Below are 22,656 nucleotides of genomic sequence, written 5' to 3' on the forward strand. Positions count from 1 at the left end.
GTGGAACTGAACTGAAAAATACTGTTGGGCCCACTGCGTCTCGCGTATTTATTCGCTTCAGTTCACTGGAGGTGAACGACTTTGTGGTCATTGCCTCTTCTGTCAAGTTGAAAAGCTTCTCGAAGAATCTTCTTAACGTCGGTCATTGGCTCTTGGAATGTAGGCGAGGGTCTTTGATCACATATGACAATTTAGAAACACGTGAGCCGGTCGGGCGATGCCCTGACGGCTGAATCGACAGCTTCCGCTTATGTGGGGAGGGCGATGGCGTCTCCTGAACGTGCTGACTTGCAAGCGCCGGTCGTTGGCACTGCTGCTCTGCCCGCTGTTTGGCAGTGTGTAACTCTTGTAAACTAGACTAAGTTTTTCGTTTATTTTCTAATTTCTGCTTCACTTCACATTGATTTCACTAATTTATTTACCAATCTTAAGTACCACTCAACACTAAACATTCTGATAAGGAGAGCCTCGGTCTGAGAGGGAAATATAATGCGACTCTATTTGAAATATCACTTAATTTTATTAATCTTTCCCCCACGTATTTCGGAGAATTGCACCTCCAAATAGATGTAGTTAAATTATCAGAATGTATGTTAGGAGTGAATGTTTTACCTAGAGGCTAGTGTACCTAGGAGCACAGGTCTCTACTTCAGTCTACTCCAGTGATTTTACATTGTCGAGTCACATTAACGTGAACACCCGTCAAAAGCCCGAATAACCATTTTTTGCAACGCTGGCCGCTGCGACACGTGCAGGAACAGAATCAGTCAGGTTCTGGAAGGCGCCTACGGGGATCTGGAGCCACTCCGACTCCAGTGCTGTGTCTAGCTGCGCTAGGTTTATCGGTTGAGGATCCACGGTGCTAGCAGCCCGAGCTAGGTGACCCCACAGCTTTCCGACTGTGCTTACATTCGGGAAGTTTGGTGGCCGGGAGAGTACGGTAAACCCATCATGGTGCTCTTCGAACCACGCACGTACATCGCAAGCTGTATAACGCGTTGCATTGTTCTGGCGGTAGACGCTATCGTGCTGAGGAAAAATATACAACATGTAAGAGTGGACCTGGTCTCCAAGGGTAGATGCATAATTGTATTGTTCCAATGTGCTTGCCGGAATGACGGTTCAAATGGCTCTGAGCACTATGGGACTTAACATCTGAGGTCATCAGTCCCCTAGAACTTAGAACTACTTGAACCTAACTAACCTAAGGACATCACACACATCCATGCCCGAGGCAGGATTCGACCTGTGACCGTAGCGGTAGCGCGGATCGAGACTGAACGGAATGACGAGATCACCCAGTGAATGCCATGCAAACATTCCCCAGGCCATAACGCTCCCTCCCCCGACCTGAACGCTTCCGACGATTCAACGGCGATCCGTTCGATGGAGCACAAACGCGATTCAACTGAAAAGGTCACCTGCCGCCATTCACTGGAGATCCGGTTGCGGCCTTGCCGTGCAGATTCCAGCTTTCGTCGCCGGCGCCGATGGACAGCAGTCAGTAGGGGTGAATGAGCCAGGCGCCTGCTGCGGAGGCTCGCAGCCAGGAACGTTCCCTGAACGATCTGTGACGTCACTGTTGTTATCCCCTTTGTTCATCTGGGTGATGAACTGCTCAACACTTGCGCAGCCATCGTTCATCCCTGTCATCTATGGTGCGTGGTTAACAGCAGTTGCCTCGACGCTGGTTTTGGGTAGCGCTGTTTTCCTGCAATGTGTACTTTAACCTCTGCGGCACGCGAGTAGTTTACAAAGATAGCCGCTCCGGAAATGCTTGCACCCTTGGCCTGAAAACCAATTATCTGATTTCACGTAGATTAGATTAGATTAATTATTCATTCCATAGACCCATAAAAGAGGCAATCCTCCTGAGTGTGGAACATCTCAGATAAACACATTACAAAAATGTAATTAGAAAAACTTGAGTTTCATTAATTTTAATGATCCTCAGTCAATAAACAGTAACATCATGTACATGAATTAAATTTAAACTTCTAGTATTTACAGGTTTAATACTCATATCTGCTTTCATTAAATCTATCATTCAGACATTTGCTAGTTTCTTGGCTATTACAACCAAGTGTTGTCAAAAATTAAAGGATAATAAATTTTCATTAACATGGTCTACTGCACTTGTTGAGAAGCTCATGGATGGAATAGAAGGAGTTGGCCACCAAAAATTCTTTTAAATTATGTTTAAATTGTGCCTTGTCTGAAACTAAACTCTTAATGTTTGCTGGTAACTTATTGAAAATATGCTTTCGAACGGTCCTAGGCGCTTCAGTCTGGAGCCGCGCGACCGCTACGGTCGCAGGTTCCAATACTGCCTCGGTCATGGATGTGTGTGATGTCCTTTGGTTAGTTAGGTTTAAGTAGTTCTAGGGGACTGATGACCTCAGATGTTAAGTCCCATAGTGCCCAGAGCCATTTGAACCATTTTGTTTTGAAAATATGCGTTGCTGAATAATGGACTCCTTTCTAGGCAAGAGTAAGTGATTTTAAATCTTTATGTATATTGTTCTTATTCCTGGTATTGATACTGTGTACTAAGCAGTTAGTTGGAAAAAGAGATTTAGTATTTACAACAAACTAAATTAAGGAATTAATATACTGAGAAGCTGTGGTTAATATGCCCAATTCTTTGTATAAGTTTCGACATGATGTTCTTGGATTTACGCTACTCATTACTCTTATTATACGCTTCTGTATTCTAAACCTTTTTTCTCTTTTTGTGGAGTTACCCAAAAATATGATACCATATGACTGATTGCCTGCAGTAGAGCAACAATGTAACAGATAGACTTTTAAATACAGTACTGACAAGATTTTCGCGATTGAAACGCTTTTAAATTTCAATCGAATATTTGTTCTTAGATTCATGACCTTGTTGTACCCTGGAAGATGTGAAAACATCGCGTAATTCCCGTAACATTTGAAAAAGACTACAGAAAGTAAAAATTCAATTTCATTATTTTAAAATGGAATAATGAAATATATTAAAACTGCATTTTCAACTTCTCGCGGCGTAATGAATAGTCCATTAAATTTCGGGCATGCAGCAGCGCAAATAAATTTTATTTGCGCGGCTGCATGCCCGAAATTTAGTGGACTATATTAAACAGGGCGAAAATCTGAAAAGTGTACCAACGTACTAAACTCTCCCCTTTGTACCGTTTTCTGGGCAATCTTTGGCTAGGAACATTCCAATACCAGATTTGGTACGATATTTTTCATCGATATCAATGCCTCATTATTAATTACGACAACGTACTGCAATGTGTTATGTACTGATAAAACCCACAAAACGGTTGCAACTTTATTTTCATTTTGAATATGGAGTTCACGTTTGTGAAGTGTCATTCTTTGCTGTGGATGTGAGAAACTCGTATTAGACGCCACATTATGTATGTTTTTTTCTCCAAACACTGCTGCATGGATCACGACATGCTATGACCATAACAATTTTTATTATGTTAACTTGATAATGCACAAGGGAAGAAATTATCTAATTGCTAAATAATTTAATAAAATATATATTTAAAAATAGAAGAACATCTTACGATAGAAAATTACCTCCGTTAAGATACTTCATAATTTTGGCAAAAAAGTATTGATACCGACAGTATTGCGTGATAAGCAATCCTTTCTTCCATATCAACAAGCTTTTGTTTAATGTACAAGTGCTTAGTTATAATACAATGCCAAAAAGAAAAACTTTGCCATGTTCCCAGGAACCATGGCGAGTCTAAAAGCAAACGTCAACGTATGCAGTAGAGGTCAAATATTTCAAGAAAATCGCTTTGGCGTAACTTTCTTGTAACACCCACACAGCAGTATTACAAGCAACAATTAGTGTCTATCACTCTTTTATGGTTGGTTTCCTACAAAACAGTTCCGTTCTACATCTACATCCATACTCCGCAAGTCACCCGACGGTGCGTGACGGAGGGCACTTTGAGTACCTCTATCGGTTCTCCCCTCTACTCCAGTCTCGTATTCTTCGTGAAAAGAAAGATTGTTGGTATGCCTATGTGTGGGATCTAATCTCTCTGATTTTATCCTCATGGTATCTTCGCGAGATATACGTAGGAGGGAGCAATATACTGCTTGACTCCTCGGTGAAGGTATGTTCTCGAAACTTCAACAAAAGCCTGTACCGAGCTACTGAGCGTCTCTCTCGCAGAGTCTTCCACTGAAGTTATCTATTATCTCCGTAATGCTTTCGCCATTACTAAATGATCCTGTAACGAAGCGCGCTGCTCTTCGTTGGATCTTCTCTATCTCTTCTATCAACCCTATCTGGTACGGATCCCACACTGGTGAGCAGTATTCAAGCAGTGGGCGAAAATGCGGGCTGTAACCTACTTCCTTTGTTTCCGGACTGCATTTCCTTACGATTCTTCCAGTGACTCTCAGTATGACATCTGCTTCTGTTTCCCGACAAGGCGAATTCTCTGGTGTGCGGCTGCAGCTTTGAAGAAAAAAACCTGCAAAGGGCACAGAAGGTGAGATGTTGAGAAACTGGATTCTGGTTTGTCAATGTAACTGGATACACACTTACCCAGTCTGTCACAGTTCCGCTAGGGCTGCTATCGTGAAATACCAAACTGAAATGCTATCACTTGGCGAGTTGTGGCTTTACGATCCTCGAAGTTTCAACAACAGCCATCTAGAAGGTCAAAGTATATGTAACAGTATATGTCTGACGCTTGTCGGAAAATGGCGGTGGAGCAGCGGGGCAACATGAAGATTTTTGAGTCCCCCATCGTTCTGAATTTATTGGATTCGACCCGTGAGTGAGGATTGTGTGTGCCTCTTTAGGTCAGCAAATGGATCATCCGCCATATTCTCCGGATTTGTCCCCAAAATTGAAGTTGGCAATGAATGGACAAAATTACGATGCAGTTCAGGACATCCAAAAGGCTGTACTACAGTACTAAATTCAATTCCAAAAAGGACTATAGTGTCTGTTTCGAAACACTTTCAAAACTCTTTTAGTTGTGTGTTGATTCAGGGTGAGACTATTTCGAATCAATGCAGTGATTTTGTGAACATAAGCCACGACTTTTATTCTCGCAGCTACAGTTCCAACGGAACTGGGAGACGCTGTGTACATTATACACAGCCCTTGGCACGTAGTTTTTCCTACCATACTTGTGTTTCCTGTAGACTACAGAGAATGTCTCACATTTTCATTCTCTTTGCACTTGTAATGAAGGGTTCAGACGGTTCAAATGGCTCTGAGTACTATGGGACTTAACATCTGAGGTCATCAGTCTCCTAGAACTTAGAACTACTTAAACCTAACTAACCTAAGGACATCACACAAATCCATGCCCGAGGGAGGATTCGAACCTGCCACCGTAGCGGACCCGCGGTTTCAGACTGTAGCGCCTAGAACTGCTTGGCCACAACGGCCGGCGATAGAAGGGTTATATTTTCTTTCAGTTCATACATTACTTGTCACTTTTGACGTTTGTTTTGTAATGCCGAGAAATTATCGAATACTTGGTCTACATACCTGTACCACAGGCATCTAAAAGAATTATCTATACTTACTCGTACTAGTAATATTCGATCAACCCTACCTGTGGCACTCTCTTTCACTGGGTACAGCGTTACTACCCTACAGTCTTTTACACTGAAAAAAGCATATCTTGCGTATACAGTCACCTTCATCAGTGCGAAAATCTACCGGATGCTACAAACCACAAGTTATCTCTGTATCGCCGCGCGAGATTAGCCGAGCGGTCTGGGGCGCTGCAGTCATGGACTAAGCGGCTGGTCCCTGCGGAGGTTCGAGTCCTCCCTCGGGCATGGGTGTGTGTGTGTTTGTCTTAGGATAATTTAGGTTAAGTTGTGTGTAAGCTTAGGGACTGATGACATTAGCAGTTAAGTCCCATAAGATTTCACACACGTTTGAACATTTTTTATCTCTCTATCAGTCACTCGCTAGAATAATATTGCTACAGCGCCATCCCGGAACCCAGTACTAGTTGCAGGTTGCCTATCTAACAGCATCCGAAGGCAACCAAAACCCCTTCGCGTGATTGTTGACTCAATTTAAAAACTTGAAATGCTGTCATAGTCTGATCGTTAAGAGGTAAAATCTTATGTTAAAACTTAAACACAGGAAGAGAAGTATTACAGTTAGAAAGTGTGAGTGAAACTTCTGGCAGATTTAACTGTGTGCCGAAACGAAACTCGAATTCGGCACCTTTGCCTCTCGCGGGCAAGTGCTCTACCAACTGAGCTACCCAAGCACGACTCACGACCCCTCCACACTGCTTCACCTCCGCCAATGCCCTGTCTCATACCGACCAGATGGTAGAGCACTTGCCCGTGAATGGCAAAAATCCCGAGTTCGAGTCTCGGCCCGACACACAGTTTTAATCTGCCAGGAAGTTTCATATCAGCTTACACTCCGCTGCAGAGTGAAAATTTCATACTGGAAACATCCGCCCAGAGTGGCTAACCCATTTCTCCGTCATATTCTTTCTTCTTGGAGTGCTAGTTCTGCAAGGTTCGCGGGAGAGCTTTTGTGAAGTTCGGAAAGTTAGGAAACGAAGTACTAGCGGAATTAAAGCTGTGGGGACGGGTCGTGATTCGCGCTTGGGTGGCTCAGTCGGTAGAGAACTTACCTGCGAAAGGCTAAGGTCCCGAAATCGAGTCTCGGTCTGGCACGTACACTACTGGCAATTAAATTGCTACACCATGAAGATGACGTGCTACAGACGTGAAATTTAACCGACAGGAAGAAGATGCTGTGATATGCAAATGATTAGCTTTTTAGAGCATTCACACAAGGTTGGCGCCGGTGGCGACACCTACAACGTGCTGACATGACGAAAGTTTCCAACCGATTACTCATACGCAAACAGCAGTTGACCGGCGTTGCCTGATGAACCGTTGTTGTGATGCCTCGTGTAAGGAGGAGAAATGTGTACCATCACGTTTCCAACTATAATAAAGGTCGGATTGTAGCATATCACGATTGCGGTTTATCGTATCGCGACATTGCTGCTCACGTTGGCCGAAATCCAATGACTGTTAGTAGAATATGGAATCGGTGGGTTCAGGAGGGTAATAGGGACCGCCGTGCTGCAGCGCAACCACCTCGTATCACTAGCAGTCGAGATGACAGGCATCTTATCCGCATGGCTGTAACGGATCGTGAAGCCACGTCTCGATCCCTGAGTCAACAGTTGGGATCGTTTGCAAGACAACAACCATCTGCACGAACAGTCAGACGACGTTTTCAGCAGCACGGACTATCAGCTCGGACACCACGGCTGAGGCTACCCATGACGCTGCATCACAAACAGGAGCGCGTGCGATGGTGTACTCAACGATGAACGTGGGTGCATGAATGGCAAAACGTCATTTTTTTCGGATGAATCCAGGTTCTGTGTGCAGCATCACGATGGTCGCATCCGTGTTTGGCGACATCGCGGTGAACGCACATTGGAAGCGTGTATTCGTCATCGCCACAATGGCGTATCACTGGGCGTGATGGTATGGGGTGCCATTGGTTACACGTCTCGGTCACCTCTTGTTCGCACTGATGGCACTTTGAACAGAGGACGTTACATTTCAGATGTGTTACGACCCGTGGCTCTACCCTTCATTCGATCCCTGCGAAACCCTAAATTTCAGCAGGATAATGCACGACCGCATGTTGCAGGTACTGTACGGGCCTTTCTGGATACAGAAAATGTTCGACTGCTGCCCTGGCCAGCTCATTCTCCAGGTCTCTCACCAAATGAAAACGTCTGGTCAATGGTGGCCGAGCAACTGCTTCGTCACAATACGCCAGTCACTACTCTTGATGAACTCAATGCCCAGGCGTATCAAGGCCGTTATTACGGCCAGAGGAGGGTGTTCTGGGTACTGATTTCTCAGGATTTATGCAACCAAATTGCGTGAAAATGTAATGACATGTCAGGACTAGTATAATATATCTGTCCAATGAATACCCGTTTATCATCTGCATTTCTTCTTGGTGTAGCAATTTTAATGGCCAGTAGTGTAGTTTTAATCTGCCAGGAAGTTTCGTATCAGCTCACACTCCGCTGCAGAGTAAGAATCTCATTTTAGAAACTGTGTGTGTTTGTCCTGAGGCAACGTAGCTGATGGGGCGCGAATAGTCGAACTATATATTCTTCAAGTATTTGACAATGAGAGCACTCAGTGACTAAAATAAAATAATTACGAATCTCTCTGCGCTCATACACCCCACAAAATAATGAACGGAGAAAAGCTTATCGCTTACTACATTGTCACTGTTGATGCCGTAAAATTACAGAGTCAGTCATGACGTTCTTTACTGTTGACCGTACACAGTTAGGTGGTATCCACATGCGCCACCCGACGTAGCTGCAAAATTATGTGCTTGTGCAACAGATAGTTCAGGAGATATGACGTATTAACATTTGGAAGCGTGTAACAATAGATTTTGCTTAAAGTGTAACGCAAATTATCCAGACTGTTTTCATCTAATGTTTCAGTATGAAAGCAGTTAGCGACTTTCAACGAACTTTAAACATGATTTCAAATCTTTCCCAGATTTTGTTTTTCGCTTACATGCCTAAATTCACATACTTAGTACAATAATGCTTTTGTAAAATAATCAGACTTTTTAATTTGGGAATTCGATTTCTTAAGGGACCGGAGGTGTACTGGTATACTGCTGTATACCACTGTAATTAGCTGGTGACACGAAGATTTGTACAAATAGTAAAGAAAAAAATGTAAATATAACTAAATCCCTCTTATGGTATAATACACCGAAATGCATAGTACAAAAGTTAATAAAAGTGACTGGTATTGCACAAATTAAAATCTGAAACCGAGCAAGGATGGAAACCCGGTAATTTGTACTGTCAGTTTTTGCTGAGCTCACCAAGCCACAAAACTATCTTTTGCATATTAAAAGTCTTTATGTATTTAAATCTTCTAATCACGTAGTTAATTTCGTGATAACTTTGTTTGTTTAGGCTCTTCCTTTCTCTTCATATCTTTTTGCACACTGAATTATCAGTCTAGGCTGAATTAAACCACTTTCATTTTTACTCCGAAGGAAAAGAAAACATATAAGATTCAATCCCAGATTTTGCAACACGTGTGTCAACATTTAATCGTAGGTTGCAATATCCGCATACATAAATGGTCTGACGGATAGATTGAGTTCCATCTGCGATTTTTTGTTGTAGTGTAATGTATGAAAGATGTCTTCGTTGAGTGGCTGTAACAGGATCCAGGATAATTTATTGGACAGAACTGCTATTTGGTTTTATGAATGGCCGCTTGCTCTAAATGTTTAGAAATATAAGTTAATGCAGTGAGAACGGAAAGCATCCCTGTAATGTTCGAATACGATATGGTGACGTGCTGCTTGACACACCTACGACGATTAAATATTCAAGCGTAGCATTACAAAGCGATGTGAAATTAAATGAGCACGTAATGTCGATGGTAGGCAATTGGGAAAATCTTAGGAAAACTCCACTCGGTCAAATTAAAGCTCGACATTGAAACTACTCAGAGATGGGGGGGGGGGGGGGGGGGGGATGGGGGTCGTTCTATCAACACTCTAGTATTACAGAGATGTTCTGTAAACTCAGGTGGAGATCCCCTAAGGAAAGACGACGTTCGTTTTGTGAAACTATTGAGAAAATTTAGAGAACTGTCATTTGCGGCTGACTGCGGAAGATTCTGCCGACGTACAAATATGAATACAAGAGAAGTGAGGACTCGTGCGCAGGCATGTAGATAGTCGTTTTCTTTCACTCCATTTGCGAGTGGAGCATGAAAGGGAATAACTAGTAGTGATACGAGGTAACCGCCGCTATGCACGATGTTCGCGCAGTCTTATCGTATTCTTATGGTCTCTACGGTCTCTACGTGAGATACACGACAGTAGCAGTACAGTCTTTCTTCGAATGCAATCGTGGCAGCCTCTTATAGTGGTAGCCCAGTGAGATATACGATAGTGGTAACACAAATGGCTCTGAGCACTATGGGACTCAACTGCTGTGGTCATTAGTCCCCTAGAACTTAGAACTACTTAAACCTAACTAACCTAAGGACATCACACACATCCATGCCCGAGGCAGGATTCGAACCTGCGACCGTAGCAGTCGCACGGTTCCGGACTGCGCGCCTAGAACCGCGAGACCACCGCGGCCGGCAGTGGTAACACAGTCTTTCTTCGAATACAATCGTAGCAGCTTCGTGTACACTATTTCCCTTACATGTGCTATGTACTTTTTCAAAATCTTTCCAGTAAATCTAAGTCTCCCACTCGCATTTTTTTTCGCGCTTGTCCCATTCCATATCGCTTCTTGGCATTGCTTCGAGATACGGTGCGTTCAGGACGTCATTTCCTGATCTGCTAATCGATTATTACCGGCCTCTTCCTCTTTCTTATGGGCTTTATCTGCTAGATTTCCACCTAGTGGAATTTTGTTCAAATCGTTGTGTCGTTTTAGTATCGTCCAAAAACAATACTTTCTTACAAGCACATAATGTAGCTACACACGTATCATTGTTAACTGTTGACAAATAATCGCTGGGCTTTGGCCAATATTTTACGGGTTGCTGTCGAAACGAAGCGTGACGAAGTGCTAAGGTGGTAGGTATCATCGGGCGCCGGCCGACCTTGAATGATTGTAAGCGTCTCCCTTCCAGCCACCCGACGTGCCCACAATTCGTGCTAAGCACTTTCTGCATTTGACTTCCATTGCTCCTGCCGCAGTGTATGTCAGTTCATGAGAAATAACTGTGACTGATTGACTGTTGGACTTTCCAATTATGCCTCTCTAGAACGTCGGTGTAGTTGCCTTCTCCTTGAACGAAGCATGAAAACAAAAGCCGGAAGAAGTCGTTGTCAAAGGAAGTACGCGTCCGTGCGCTTTATTTTAACAGCGCCCCAGTGACTCGAAGCCGACCAAGCGTAGCCCAGTGTTCTTGTCTGCGTTTTCTCACGGCACCCTTCCCAACTTCAGCATGGCGGTAACGCCCAACTGCCGTCACTAGCTGTAGTACCGCGGCGGTGCTCGTTCAGTGTGTGGTCGGTTCGAATCCCGCCAGTATAAGAAACGCCTTAATTCTGCATTTCTAACTTCTCGCGGCGTTTTGAGTACTATATTTGCACAGTAAATTTAACGCTAGAATGGATTATTCAGTTAAATGACGATTTTTTTGAGAAAATTGACGTAGTTGCTATGGATTCTGCCTCGCTGCCAGCGACGGCCCTTTGTTGGTTAGAAGGAGCCATCTGAGGGGCTGAACCAGCCTGTCTGTGTAGTAGACACACTGGACCTACACTTGGGAGTTATGATCTGCGGTGCGATTTCTCATACCAGTATGAGCACTCCTGCGGTTATCCAGCGCACCTAGACCGCAAATTTGTACGTCAGTCTGATGATCCGACCTGTTGTGCTAGCATTCATCAACAGCATTCCAAGTGGTGCTTCCCAACAGAATAACGCTCGCCCACCTACTGCTGTCGTAACCCACCGTGCCCCGCGGAGTGTTGACATGTTTCCTTGGCGCGCTCCATCACCAGATCTGTCTCCAGTCGGGCACATATGGGACATCACCAGAAGACAACTTCAGCGTCACCAACAAACAGAGTTAACCGTCTCTGTACTGACCTACCATTTGCAGTAGGCACACAAATTGACATCCGGCACCTGTACAACACAATGCATGCAGATTTGCATGGTTGTATTCAAAATTCTGTCGGCTACACCGGTTATTAAGGTACAGCACTTCACATTTGCAATGGCTTATCTCAAACTTACATTAACGTGTGCTCTTCCAATCATTTAAATATGCTACCTAGACAAATGTACACTATGTGATCAAAAGTATCCGGACACCCACCAAAATATACGTTTTTTCATATTAGGTGCATTGTGCTGCCACCTACTCTATATCAGCGACTTCAGACATGGCGAGAGAGCAGAATCGGGCACTCTGCGGAACTCACGGACTTCGAAAAAGGTCAAGTGATTGGGTGTCACTTGTGTCATTAGTCTGTACGCGAGATATTCACACTCCTAAACCTCCCTAGGCCCACTGTTTCCGATGTGATAGTGAAGTGGAAATGTGAAAGGACACGTACAGAACAAAAGCGTACAAGCCCACCTCGTCTGTTGACTGACAGAGACCGCCGACATTCAAGAGTGTCGTAATGTGTAATAGGCAGACATCTATCCAGGCCATCACACAGTAATTCCAAACTGCATGAGGATCCACTGCTAGTATCATGACAGTCAGGCGGGAAATAAGTAAACTTGGATTTCATGGTCGAGCGGCTGCTCATAAGCCATACGTTACACCGGTAAATGCCAAACGATGCCTCGCTTGGTGTGAGGAGAGTAAACATTGGACGATTGAACAGTGGAAAAACGTTGTGTTGAGTGACGAATCACGATAGACAATGTGGCGATCCGATGGCAGGGTGTGAGTATGGCGAATGCCCGGTGAACATCATCTGCCAGCGTGTGTAGTGCCAACAGTAAAATACGGAGGCGGTGGTGTTGTCGTGTGGTCGTGTTTGTCATGGAGGGGGCCTTGTGCGCCATGTGGTTTTGTATGGCACGATCACAGCGCAGGACTACATTGATGTTTTAAGCACCTTTTTGCTTCCCACTGTTGAAGAGCAAGTCAGGGATGGCGATTGCATCTTTCAACACGATCGAGCACCTGTTCATAATGCACGGCCTGTGGCAGAGTTGTCACACGAGGATAACATCCCTGTAATGGACTGGCCTGCACAGAGTCCTGAATGTTCAAATGTGTGTGAATTCCTATGGGACCAAACTGCTGACGTCATCTGTCCCTAGACTTACACACTACTTAAACTAACTTACGCTAAGAACAACACACGCACACACCCATGCCAGAGGGAGGGTTCGAACGTCCGGCGGGAGGGGCCGCGCCTCTAACCGGGCGGCTGCAGAGTCCTGACCTGAGTCCTATAGAACACGTACGGGATGTTTTGGAACGCCGACTTCGTGCCAGGCCTCACTGACCGACGTCGATATCTCTCCTCAGTGCAGCACTCCGTGAAGAATGGGCTGCCATTCCCAAACAAACCTTCCAGCACCTGATTGAATGTATGCGTGCGAAAGTGGAAGCTCTCATCAAGGTTAACGGTGGGTCTAGACCATATTAAATTGCATCATTGCCGATGGAGGGCGCCAGGAACGTGTAAGTCATTTTCAGCCAGGTGTCCGGACACTTTTGATCATATGGTGTACTTCCAAAATTTCATTATTGTACATTAATTTTTGTGGGTCTGAGATTCTTTCCCGACAGTGTAGTTGACTATATAGCCTCAAAACCGAAAACCATTCAGACAATTTCGATATTGCAAAGATTTATGGGTAAGCAAAGGATAGAGCAAAGGAAGTAACAGAGTGGAAGAAGAAATTAGGAAGTAGGTTTGTGGGTGGACTATCAATTAATATATTAATTCTAGGCATTCGTTCGGATTCTCTTGTAATATTGTCAGCGCTTGAATAAGGGGAAGCCATCAGTCCCGAATGGTATTCACCTGCTGCCTGGACTTGCATTCCTCTGTAAGTTGTGTACGTTGCATGAACTCCAGTCTTGGTAGCACACCAAGCCAGAACCGCTGGTACTCATTAGTTACACAGGAGTCGAGTGTGCTGGTATCTTCTGAGAACTCCACGATCACAGGGGAAAAAAAATGTATGTGATATCTTATGGGACTTAACTGCTAAGGTCATCAGACCGTAAGCTTACACACTACTTTACCCAAATTACCCTAAGGACAAACTCACACACCCATGCCCGAGGGAGGACTCGAACCTCCGCCGGGACCAGCCGAACAGACCATGACTACAGCGCCTCAGCCGGCCGCGGTGGCCGTGCGGTTCTGGCGCTGCAGTCCGGAACCGCGGGGCTGCTACAGTCTTAGGTTCGAATCCTCCCTCGGGCATGGGTGTGTGTGATGTCCTTAGGTTAGTTAGGTTTAAAGAGTTTTCAGTTCTAGGGGACTTATGATCTAAGATATTGAGTCCCATAGTGTTCAGAACCATTTGATTTTTACAGCGCCTTAGACCGCTCGGCTAATCCCGCGCGGCACACGAACACAGAGCCAAGTGCTGACCTCAGCTGGCTAGAGACAGAGCATCCGCTGTACGCAGGCTGAACCAGAACTCCATCGAGAAATTATCAGAGGTTTCTCAGGAATACGTTCTGAGTATTTTCGTATCAGGGTTCATAGCCTTTGTCGGCTGTTTACGGAGTAATAATGTAGTTCTTATTTATTCGTTTTGTTTTCCCGTTTCCGTGAGAAGGCCTACGCAACAGTGAAGAAGCCTGTATTACGCAGTTACGAAAACGAACAAAACACAACAGACAACGCACATTGATGCAACAGCCCTCACATGGAAGACGTACTGTTGGAACCGCAGAAAAGCCAAGTCTAAATGCAGTTGTTCTCAGACGATACACCAGAAATCATACGGGGAGATAGAGTTAACAGGGGACGCCAGGCGTGTCCGAGGGGTCACAAAAGATAACGACGCAGCCAGATAGCCGAGGCGGCGGTCCAAGCGGCCAGGCAGCTGCGCGTGATAAGCAAGGAAGCAGACTCAGCTATTAAGATAAACAGGGCGCTCTGGGCAGGTCCCTTAATAAACAATAACTTGCAGTATCAACACTCTTGGCTAGAGGGAGAAGTCTGGGAGCGGAGAGAGAAAGAAAGAGGGCCCTAGGTGGGGACCGCACTACGTCATGAGGAGCCAATGAAGGGCTCAGGACGCAGTGCGTGACCATATAGGGAGAGGCCCCTCTACCCCTCCACCCAGCTTCTGAAGAAAAGTACTGAAGTTAATACTAAAACAATCCCTAATAAGGAAAAGTTGCACTCGACGCTACGTCACGCCAAGCGCTGGCGGGGTCGAAGGGGAAGAGCTAACAAAACTCGGAGGCACGCCGCTCCGGAGAGATCTCTCTCTCTCGGGTTTAGGCAGCGACGGTAGTCAGCGTGAGTAGCAGCCGACTTGGGCTGAGGGCGGGCTGCAGGCAGACAGTTGGAGATAGTCGCCGATGAGCGTTTAGGCAGCGACCCCGGGACTCTGACGTAGGGTGCTAGTGTGGGCAGCAAAGTGCTGGAAAGTTCTATCAGGCAGTCAGAACGGTGGAAGTCAGTCACCGTCTCTGTAATGGGCTTGGCTATTCTGTAGGTACAATCACTACGCAGTTAGGGTGATCTCTATTCTTTATGAATAAATTAGAACTTTTATAACGTCCATACGAGTTTACTTCTACGAACATCCTAGCCTTGTACCTTCACACCAGGGAATTTAACATCTTAGCCAGATCAAAAGTCTCCCTCTCAATTAGGTCAACCGGCTAATTCCCGTTTACGAACCGTGTCGCTCAATCCCTCGCAAAACCCACGCTTGGGACGCGACAGTACCCTTCTATCGCATTGTGTTCTGCCTGTGTGCAATACAGCACAAGACAAATGCGGAAAATTGTTGCCGCCCTGATTAAGGCAGAGTGTATTAGACGATCCATCGATTGTCTCACAAGCTAAAGAATTCTAGCAGTTTGACATGCTACTTCAGCGGCTGCGGTAATACTAGCAAGCAGGTCCATGTGAATATCGGTTTGAGTCTCGTAAGTAAGCGAATGGAACAAGTTTGCTCCCAAACAAGACACTCTGCACGGACCATCGACATTTGCACTGTTGTATATTTTCAGTGCAATACAGATACAGAGCGGGTAAGAAACCAAATGAAATGCAATAACTGTAACGAGCTGCTGGAGATCGTTGGTCCCTTATACCAAAATACTCAGAAGGTACCCGTCAGCAATCACTGATAGTTTTTCGGTGGAGTGCTGGTTCGCCCCGTATACTTGCACTTCCTCCCCTGTTACTGGATCTTTCTTGCAGCGCTGTTTTTGACCGTTGTCCTGCACAGGGATTCAGATATTCTTTTACATCTTTTCTGCAATACTCTATGCTAACCTATTTAGGACAGCATCTGCTTTTTTCGTCAGGTTTTATTTAGTACAAGGAAGACTGCACTGCGTAACGGATTGATCGTGTTGATGTTAACTACATGGTTACACCAGTTGCACCAGGATATCAGCTGTCACAGAAGTAAGAAATGAATGCAGCTTAAGGAAATGAGGATTATGGTAACAGGGGTAGTCACAAGATTGACTTACAATGTCGCAGTTAGGGTGCGTGGGATAAAAAACGAGAGTGCTGCTGCTGTTATACGAAGTCGCACCCCAGACCGTAATTCCAGGTGTCTAGCACGCTGACAGATTGGTTATAGGTTCTCAGCTGGGCTCCTTCTAATCGACACACGGCCATCGCTGGCACCTAGGCAGAAGCAGCGCTGTGTTGTGATGAAATCCGATAACACGGGCGAACTTGGTGTGGTACCTGGAAGAGAAGGCATTCGCTCCCGGTGGAAGTTAGTGACGAGGTTGCTGCTACTGCAACTCATCACGCAGCACGTTCTCCAGAAAATGCTAGTGCTCGTTCTGTGTCACGGGAATTGTCCAGCCCATGGTCGATGGTACCGAAATTTTGGCACTCTATTTAACTCCAGTACTAGTACAATATTCAGACGGTGCAGGAATGTTGTGAATTTGCAAAGGGGTTCAAATGGCTGTGAGCAGTATAGGACTTAACATCTGAGGTCATCAGCCCCCTAGACTCAGAACTACTTAAACCTAACTAAGGTAAGGACATCACAGACATCCATGCGCGAGGCAGGATTCAAACCTGCGACCGTAGCAGCCGGACGGGATTAGCCGTGCGGTAGGGCGCTGGTCATGGACTGTGCGGCTGGTCCCGGTGGAGGTTCGGGTCCTCCCTCGGGCATGTGTGTGTGTGTGTTTGTCCTTAGGATACTTAAGGCTAAGTAGTGTGCAAGCTTAGGGACTGATGACCCTAGCAGTTAAGTCCCATAAGATTTCATACACTTTTTTTTTTTTTTTTTTGCGACCGTAGCAGCCGCGTGGTTCCGGACTGAAGCGCCTAGAGCCGCTACCACAGCGGCCGGCTGTGAATTTCGTCTTTGGCTTCTGGTACGGATCGAAGTTGGTGACATGTAGCCGGACAATATTCTATGGAGTGACAAGGCATAGAGTAGAGGGTGCCGTTAATACACAGGACTGCCACATTTGGAGTACTTTTAAACGGCTTGTCGTGCACGAAGGGCCACTGCTCTCGCCATATGTGACTTTGTTGTGTGGGATCGCAAGTACCGTTATTCTTGGCCCGTCGGTCTTTGAAAACATTACACCCAGAAGGCCTGTCAGATGTTTCGTGACTTGCGGAAGTTACCGAGACCTCCTTGTACAGCATGTGAATCCTGCTTTGGAAGAGCGCAGCTGTTTTCATACGAGATGGGGTAAAGCCTCACGTCGCTTGGCCAGTGACTGAGCTGTTTAATACAGCATCACACGAACGTGTTACCTCCAGACGTGTCCCGAATGCATGGCCTGGAAGATCATGTGATCTGAATCCATGTAATTTTTAACTCTGGGCCGGCCGCAGTGGCCGAGCGGTTCTAGGCGCTACAGTCTGGAACCGCGTGACAGCTACGGTCGCAGGTTCGAATCCTGCCTCGGGCATGGGTGTGTGTGATGTCCCTAGGTTGGTTAGGTTTGAGTAGTTCTAAGTTCTAGGGGACTGATGTCCTCACCACTTAAGTACCATTGTGCTCAGAGCCCTTTTTTTATATGTTTACCAGGGATATGTTCGGTCTCTCTCTAATCTAAAGGCCAGTATACAGGAACTCGCAGCTGTTCGACCTTTTCTGGCCACGTCCTGTTTCTAATCGACTTATATGGAAACATTTCCATACGTATTTCTTGGATTCACAGCCAATTGCCAAAATTGGAACTAAATTTTTTACATCACAAATCGGTTATCGTATTAACGCATTAGAATTCTGCCTAATTTCGCTGCCATAGGGTAGTTACAGTCTACACTGGACCCCTGTCAGCAGGTACACTTTAATCGTAACCAGCCAGTACTGTTTAGTGTGAACAATACAACCTTCAGAAAAAGTTGTAATGTGAAAAAAGCTAGCGTTTTTTTTAAATTTTTTTATTCATATCATTACATTATACATATTAACCCACTACCTGAGTACGTTAGTGGGCCCTAATTTCATACACAGTATTGCAGCTATTTTTCATCACTACAGGTAAATCTTATATTTTGATCTTACCACTACAGGGTTCCTATTTCTACTTAATCTACAAAATTTATGCTACCTGCAGCGTTACAGGTGTGCCATTGATCTATAAACCTGATGGATGTTGGCCTGGCCCACTGAGCAAATCCCAGTGGGCGTGCCCCTGGCACTGGGGTGGCCGGTAGCTTGGTATCGCTGCAGTCTGTCCTAGAAAACCTTATCCTATCTTTCTTCATACTAACCTATTTTAAGTCTAGTGTCACAACTGATGCCTGTCCTATCCGGTTATTGTACACCCTACCCCCCCCCCCCCCCCCCGCCCCCCCTAGTCCAGAGCGGCTGGCCAAGTCCAGGCCGCGGCTGAACAGGAAAGGTGCACGGAGCCAGAGTTCGTGTGATTTTTACTGGTCGTACCTTAGAAATGTCTTAAGGACTTTTTTTCGAAATCTCGTCTGTCAATTTGTTTAAGGCATTGAAGGTGTTGTCTCGCCTTAGCAGGTGGTACGTGTCGTTATTCGGAAGTTGTTTTCTAAGTTCGTCTGCTACATCATCAAAGATATGCCACTCATACACCACATGTTCTGGCGTGCCTTGCACAGCGCCACAGGCACACGCGGGTGTAGCCTGCTTCCCAAACCGACATAGATGTATCGGGTAGGGTCCATGTCCAGTAAGAAAGTGCAGCATTCCTCTCGTACTCATGAAGTAGGTTAGCTTTACTCGTTCCTCTACGTCACGTAACAGCTCATAAGTTCTGCGCCCCGTATACTCGTTGTTCCACTATTCCTGCCATAGTCCTATCCCTCTCTTTTTAATTGCAGTTTTATCTGCAGAATAAACACCCAGTATCTCCATTGTCCCTTTTCTCCTTCTTCACTCAGTACCAGGCGGCCTGCTCACGGATTTTAATGTCCAGTGGACAGATCCCCATTAGCACAAGAAGCGCCCCTCCAAGTGTTGTCCTGTATGTCCCTGCTGCACGTAGGAGCATGTTACGCTGCTCGAACCTCCGCCGGGACCAGCAGCAGAGTCCATGTCTGTAGCGCCCCAGATCGCTCGGCTAATCCCGCGCTCCCCTGAGGACATCCTTTGGTTACTGTCTCACTGACTTTGCCTCTAAGCGCCGATAGCCAGATCTTTCTGTCTTCACAATACAGTGTGTAAACTTTTATATGGCAGACCTCTCCCTAGTCCTGAATCGGTGGAAGTCGGTAAACGTCGGGAAACTTCGGTAGGCACGCAGTTTCGACTGCTGCCAACATTACGTAGGTGACTGTGTTGTTTGCGAAACGTGTTGCGAAGAAATAATAGAACAAAACGTGATGCCTAACGCGGCACTTTTTCACGCATCTCAATGTTTACCAAGTCATATCTCCTGAATTATATGTCGTAAAGGGACATAAATTTGCCGGCGCATTTACTGATATATGTGGATACTGTATGCGAAATATGTTGCGATTAGAGTTAATAGTAACGAAATAATACGTTGAAACGTCACGCCTACTGCGGCAGCTTTACGGTGTGTACAGAGAAAATGTAGTAAGCGACAACCTTTTTTCCTTTCATTATTTTGTGGTGGGTGTCAGCGAGAAAAATTTTCGTAAATGTTTGAAATTGTATGTAACGTTTGTTGCTAGTCGCTAAGTGCTCTCATTGTCAAATGGTGGATGCATAAATCTGGGTATTTTCCCGCGGTGGCATCTCATTGTTTATGTTGTTTAATGGTTTGTGAGCGCATGGTAGCCAAACATACATACATTCATTTTTATATGTATAGATTTTAATGTACATGACGATTTCAGTTTCGGTTACGAGCAACATTTAAAGCGAGTTTTACTTGCAAGCCTTTCGTCGGCTTCCGTGTAAGCATGACGCGCAATTTGTAGTGCCAGCACTGCAACTGGTAGGCGTACCTTGTCGCCTCCCCCCACCCTCCCCCCCTCCCCCCACCGGCTCCTCACCCCTCGCCAGCCAATCAAGATCCCCTATAAATTTTACTTAAAAGACAAGCAGCATCAACAACTCACAGGAGGCTATGAACATTTTTACCATTATCTGGACCACCTTCCACTGATTTATTGAAGAAGAAACTGCAAAGTCTGGCCAATTTTGTACACCAGTATTCTTGAAAACATTGGAGTGAACAGCAGATACATAGTTTCCAAGACCGTAGCTAGGAACAACCCTTCAATTTCAAGATTTATACCTCACTGAGACACGTCATACCTAAACTACACCTAGCAGACAATTGCTACTCTATTCATTTCTAGCTATCTATGTCATGTTCAACAACTGTCTCTCTGCCACCTAAATCTTCTACAAAACTGAGTACACTGTCATGAACAAACAACCAGTGCTACCTTATGGCGACAAGCCAGTGCCACTATTATCCACTCTCTTGAAAACAACTGAAATACTCATCCTGCCCAACTAACCACCATCTTCAACACAAACCTCACTCACGTCATACCTTCAAATCACGAACTTGTGCAGTAAAAATAATTTTTGGTTCCAAACTCAATCTACTGATCACATACCAGTATTACTTACAACGCCTATCATTCACTTCCAAATATCAGTTTATATGCTCTTGTGCAACTGCAGTGCAAGTAAACACTCAAATCATCTAGCACTGAGGTACGGAAAGCGTTCACCAAGAGTTTCCAGAATTATGCCACTTGTGCCTTACACACACACACACACACACACACACACACACACATGTAACAACTTTTCACAATACAAAACATTCATTTTCACCTCTGCACAATATTGCTTGCCATACATTATCACAGGCACCATTCACATTACAATTCCTTTATGCTATTTCCAGATTAGTCTCCTGCCATTTATACAACTCAGACAATAAATAGCTCTCTCTCTCTCTCTCTCTCTCTCTCTCTCTCTCTCTCTCTCTTTACACCATCGTCTAACACACTGCACTCCATTTCAGGGCAAATGTACTTGTTTCATTATACTACGACATGGACTGTTACAATTTCAAATCAAACAAAAACATCTACCTGATCCAACGTGCTCCGCTACTCCACGCCCTTCATTCTCACAACACAGTCTACCTCTTGCTATTTACACACATTATTGCTTACATTACGTTTTACTTGTGTTTGTGGCTCAGCAATAGCCGAGCACTACGAAAAATACATTACAGACTCATTTAATGTTCCCCTCCACGGAAATCTTTAGTAAAAGGCGTAAGATTTATTCGATTTGAAGGGAAAGCAGAGTGCCGATCAACGCCCTCACTTCGATACTTACGGCTGCTTCTCTAGTACTTCTCCGCGAGAACGCGGAAAATTCGTCCCTCTCCCCGCGCTCCCGTCACACCACTGCCGTCTTACAGTTTACACACTGTAGCTCCTTAGACAGCCGTATACTAGTCCTGGACAGTCCTTCTCCCGCAAGCAGGAGAAGAGTGGGGGCCACCACAGGTTTTCTAGGGCGCCACTGGTTTCCACCATAATGTCTACAATATACTTGTGCGGGGCTGAGTCGCAGACCTCGACGGCCACGACGATTGCGTCAGACGCAGACCGCGCCGACCGAAAGCCGAATTGTCTGTCACTCCAAAAAGCCTGCCTGTCCGAAGCTGCGCTACCTCCCCGTCTGCGCGGTTCTGCCGACGTAGAGGAAGCGCGCGGCCGAGCGCCGTGCCCGTGCAGCACCGCGGAGACGCAAGGGGGCGTGGGGGGGGGGGCGAGGGGGGGGGGGGGGGGCGCCGCAGCCGCAGGTATTGCAATGCCGTGGAGGCCGGCGCGGCTGCGCCAGCGCAGCGGCCGCTGCATGCAGATGAGGAGGTGGGGGCGGCTTCCTGGCCAGCGGCGCGTGCCGCGTGCCGCAACAGCCCGGTACCTCCGGACCACTGCGACGAATAAACAGACTTGTTTCAGAATTGTCGACGTTTCCGTTGCCACTCGTCGAAGTAATTCCCGCGCCCCGGACAGATCCTATCGCCAGTTCAAGAATATATACTGACTTCATATACAAGGGCACCAGTTGTTGTATTAACAGGTACCCTGAATTGGAGCAATGACTTCTTTACAGCAATTCACAGGAACAACACACGTAATGTGATATTTAAATTCCTGAAGATGTTAGGAGCCGACACAATGTGAAACTACTGTCAAGCGTGCAACTGCATCAGCAGCTGTGTCAGTTTGTTATGTTTAACCTCTCGCATTTCTTAACAGTCACCAACATATTCACCTTGACAACTTTATTGCATTAACTCACTGCAATAATAAATAAAGTTATCAGTTTTAAATGAACGCATCATATTTAATGCCATGTTAGAATGCAATCTATTGCAATTTATTCTACATCCATCTTTTCCTCCGTCTGCTCATTCTGGGAATTTGTTTTCGAACTATCACCCTGAGCATCTTTGGTTTCACCCTCTTTATTCAGTTGCGGCGGCGGCTCC

At 45.6% G+C, this 22,656-nt stretch overlaps 1 protein-coding gene and 1 non-coding gene across 6 annotated transcripts in view; one reads left to right on the top strand and one right to left on the bottom strand.

Annotated features, from left to right (window-relative positions):
* The window catches only part of LOC126335549 (ankyrin repeat and fibronectin type-III domain-containing protein 1), a 643,576-nt gene that overhangs the window by 41,338 nt on the left and 579,582 nt on the right, over window positions 1-22,656 (top strand). The gene's annotated exons all lie outside the window — the stretch shown is intronic.
* LOC126337495 (U5 spliceosomal RNA) lies at window positions 21,345-21,463 on the bottom strand. Its single transcript, XR_007565072.1, has one exon. It is a non-coding gene; the product is annotated as a U5 spliceosomal RNA (small nuclear RNA).

The sequence above is a fragment of the Schistocerca gregaria genome, chromosome 2, assembly GCF_023897955.1.
Source record: "Schistocerca gregaria isolate iqSchGreg1 chromosome 2, iqSchGreg1.2, whole genome shotgun sequence".
In the NCBI taxonomy this organism is placed as follows: Eukaryota; Metazoa; Arthropoda; class Insecta; order Orthoptera; family Acrididae; genus Schistocerca; species Schistocerca gregaria.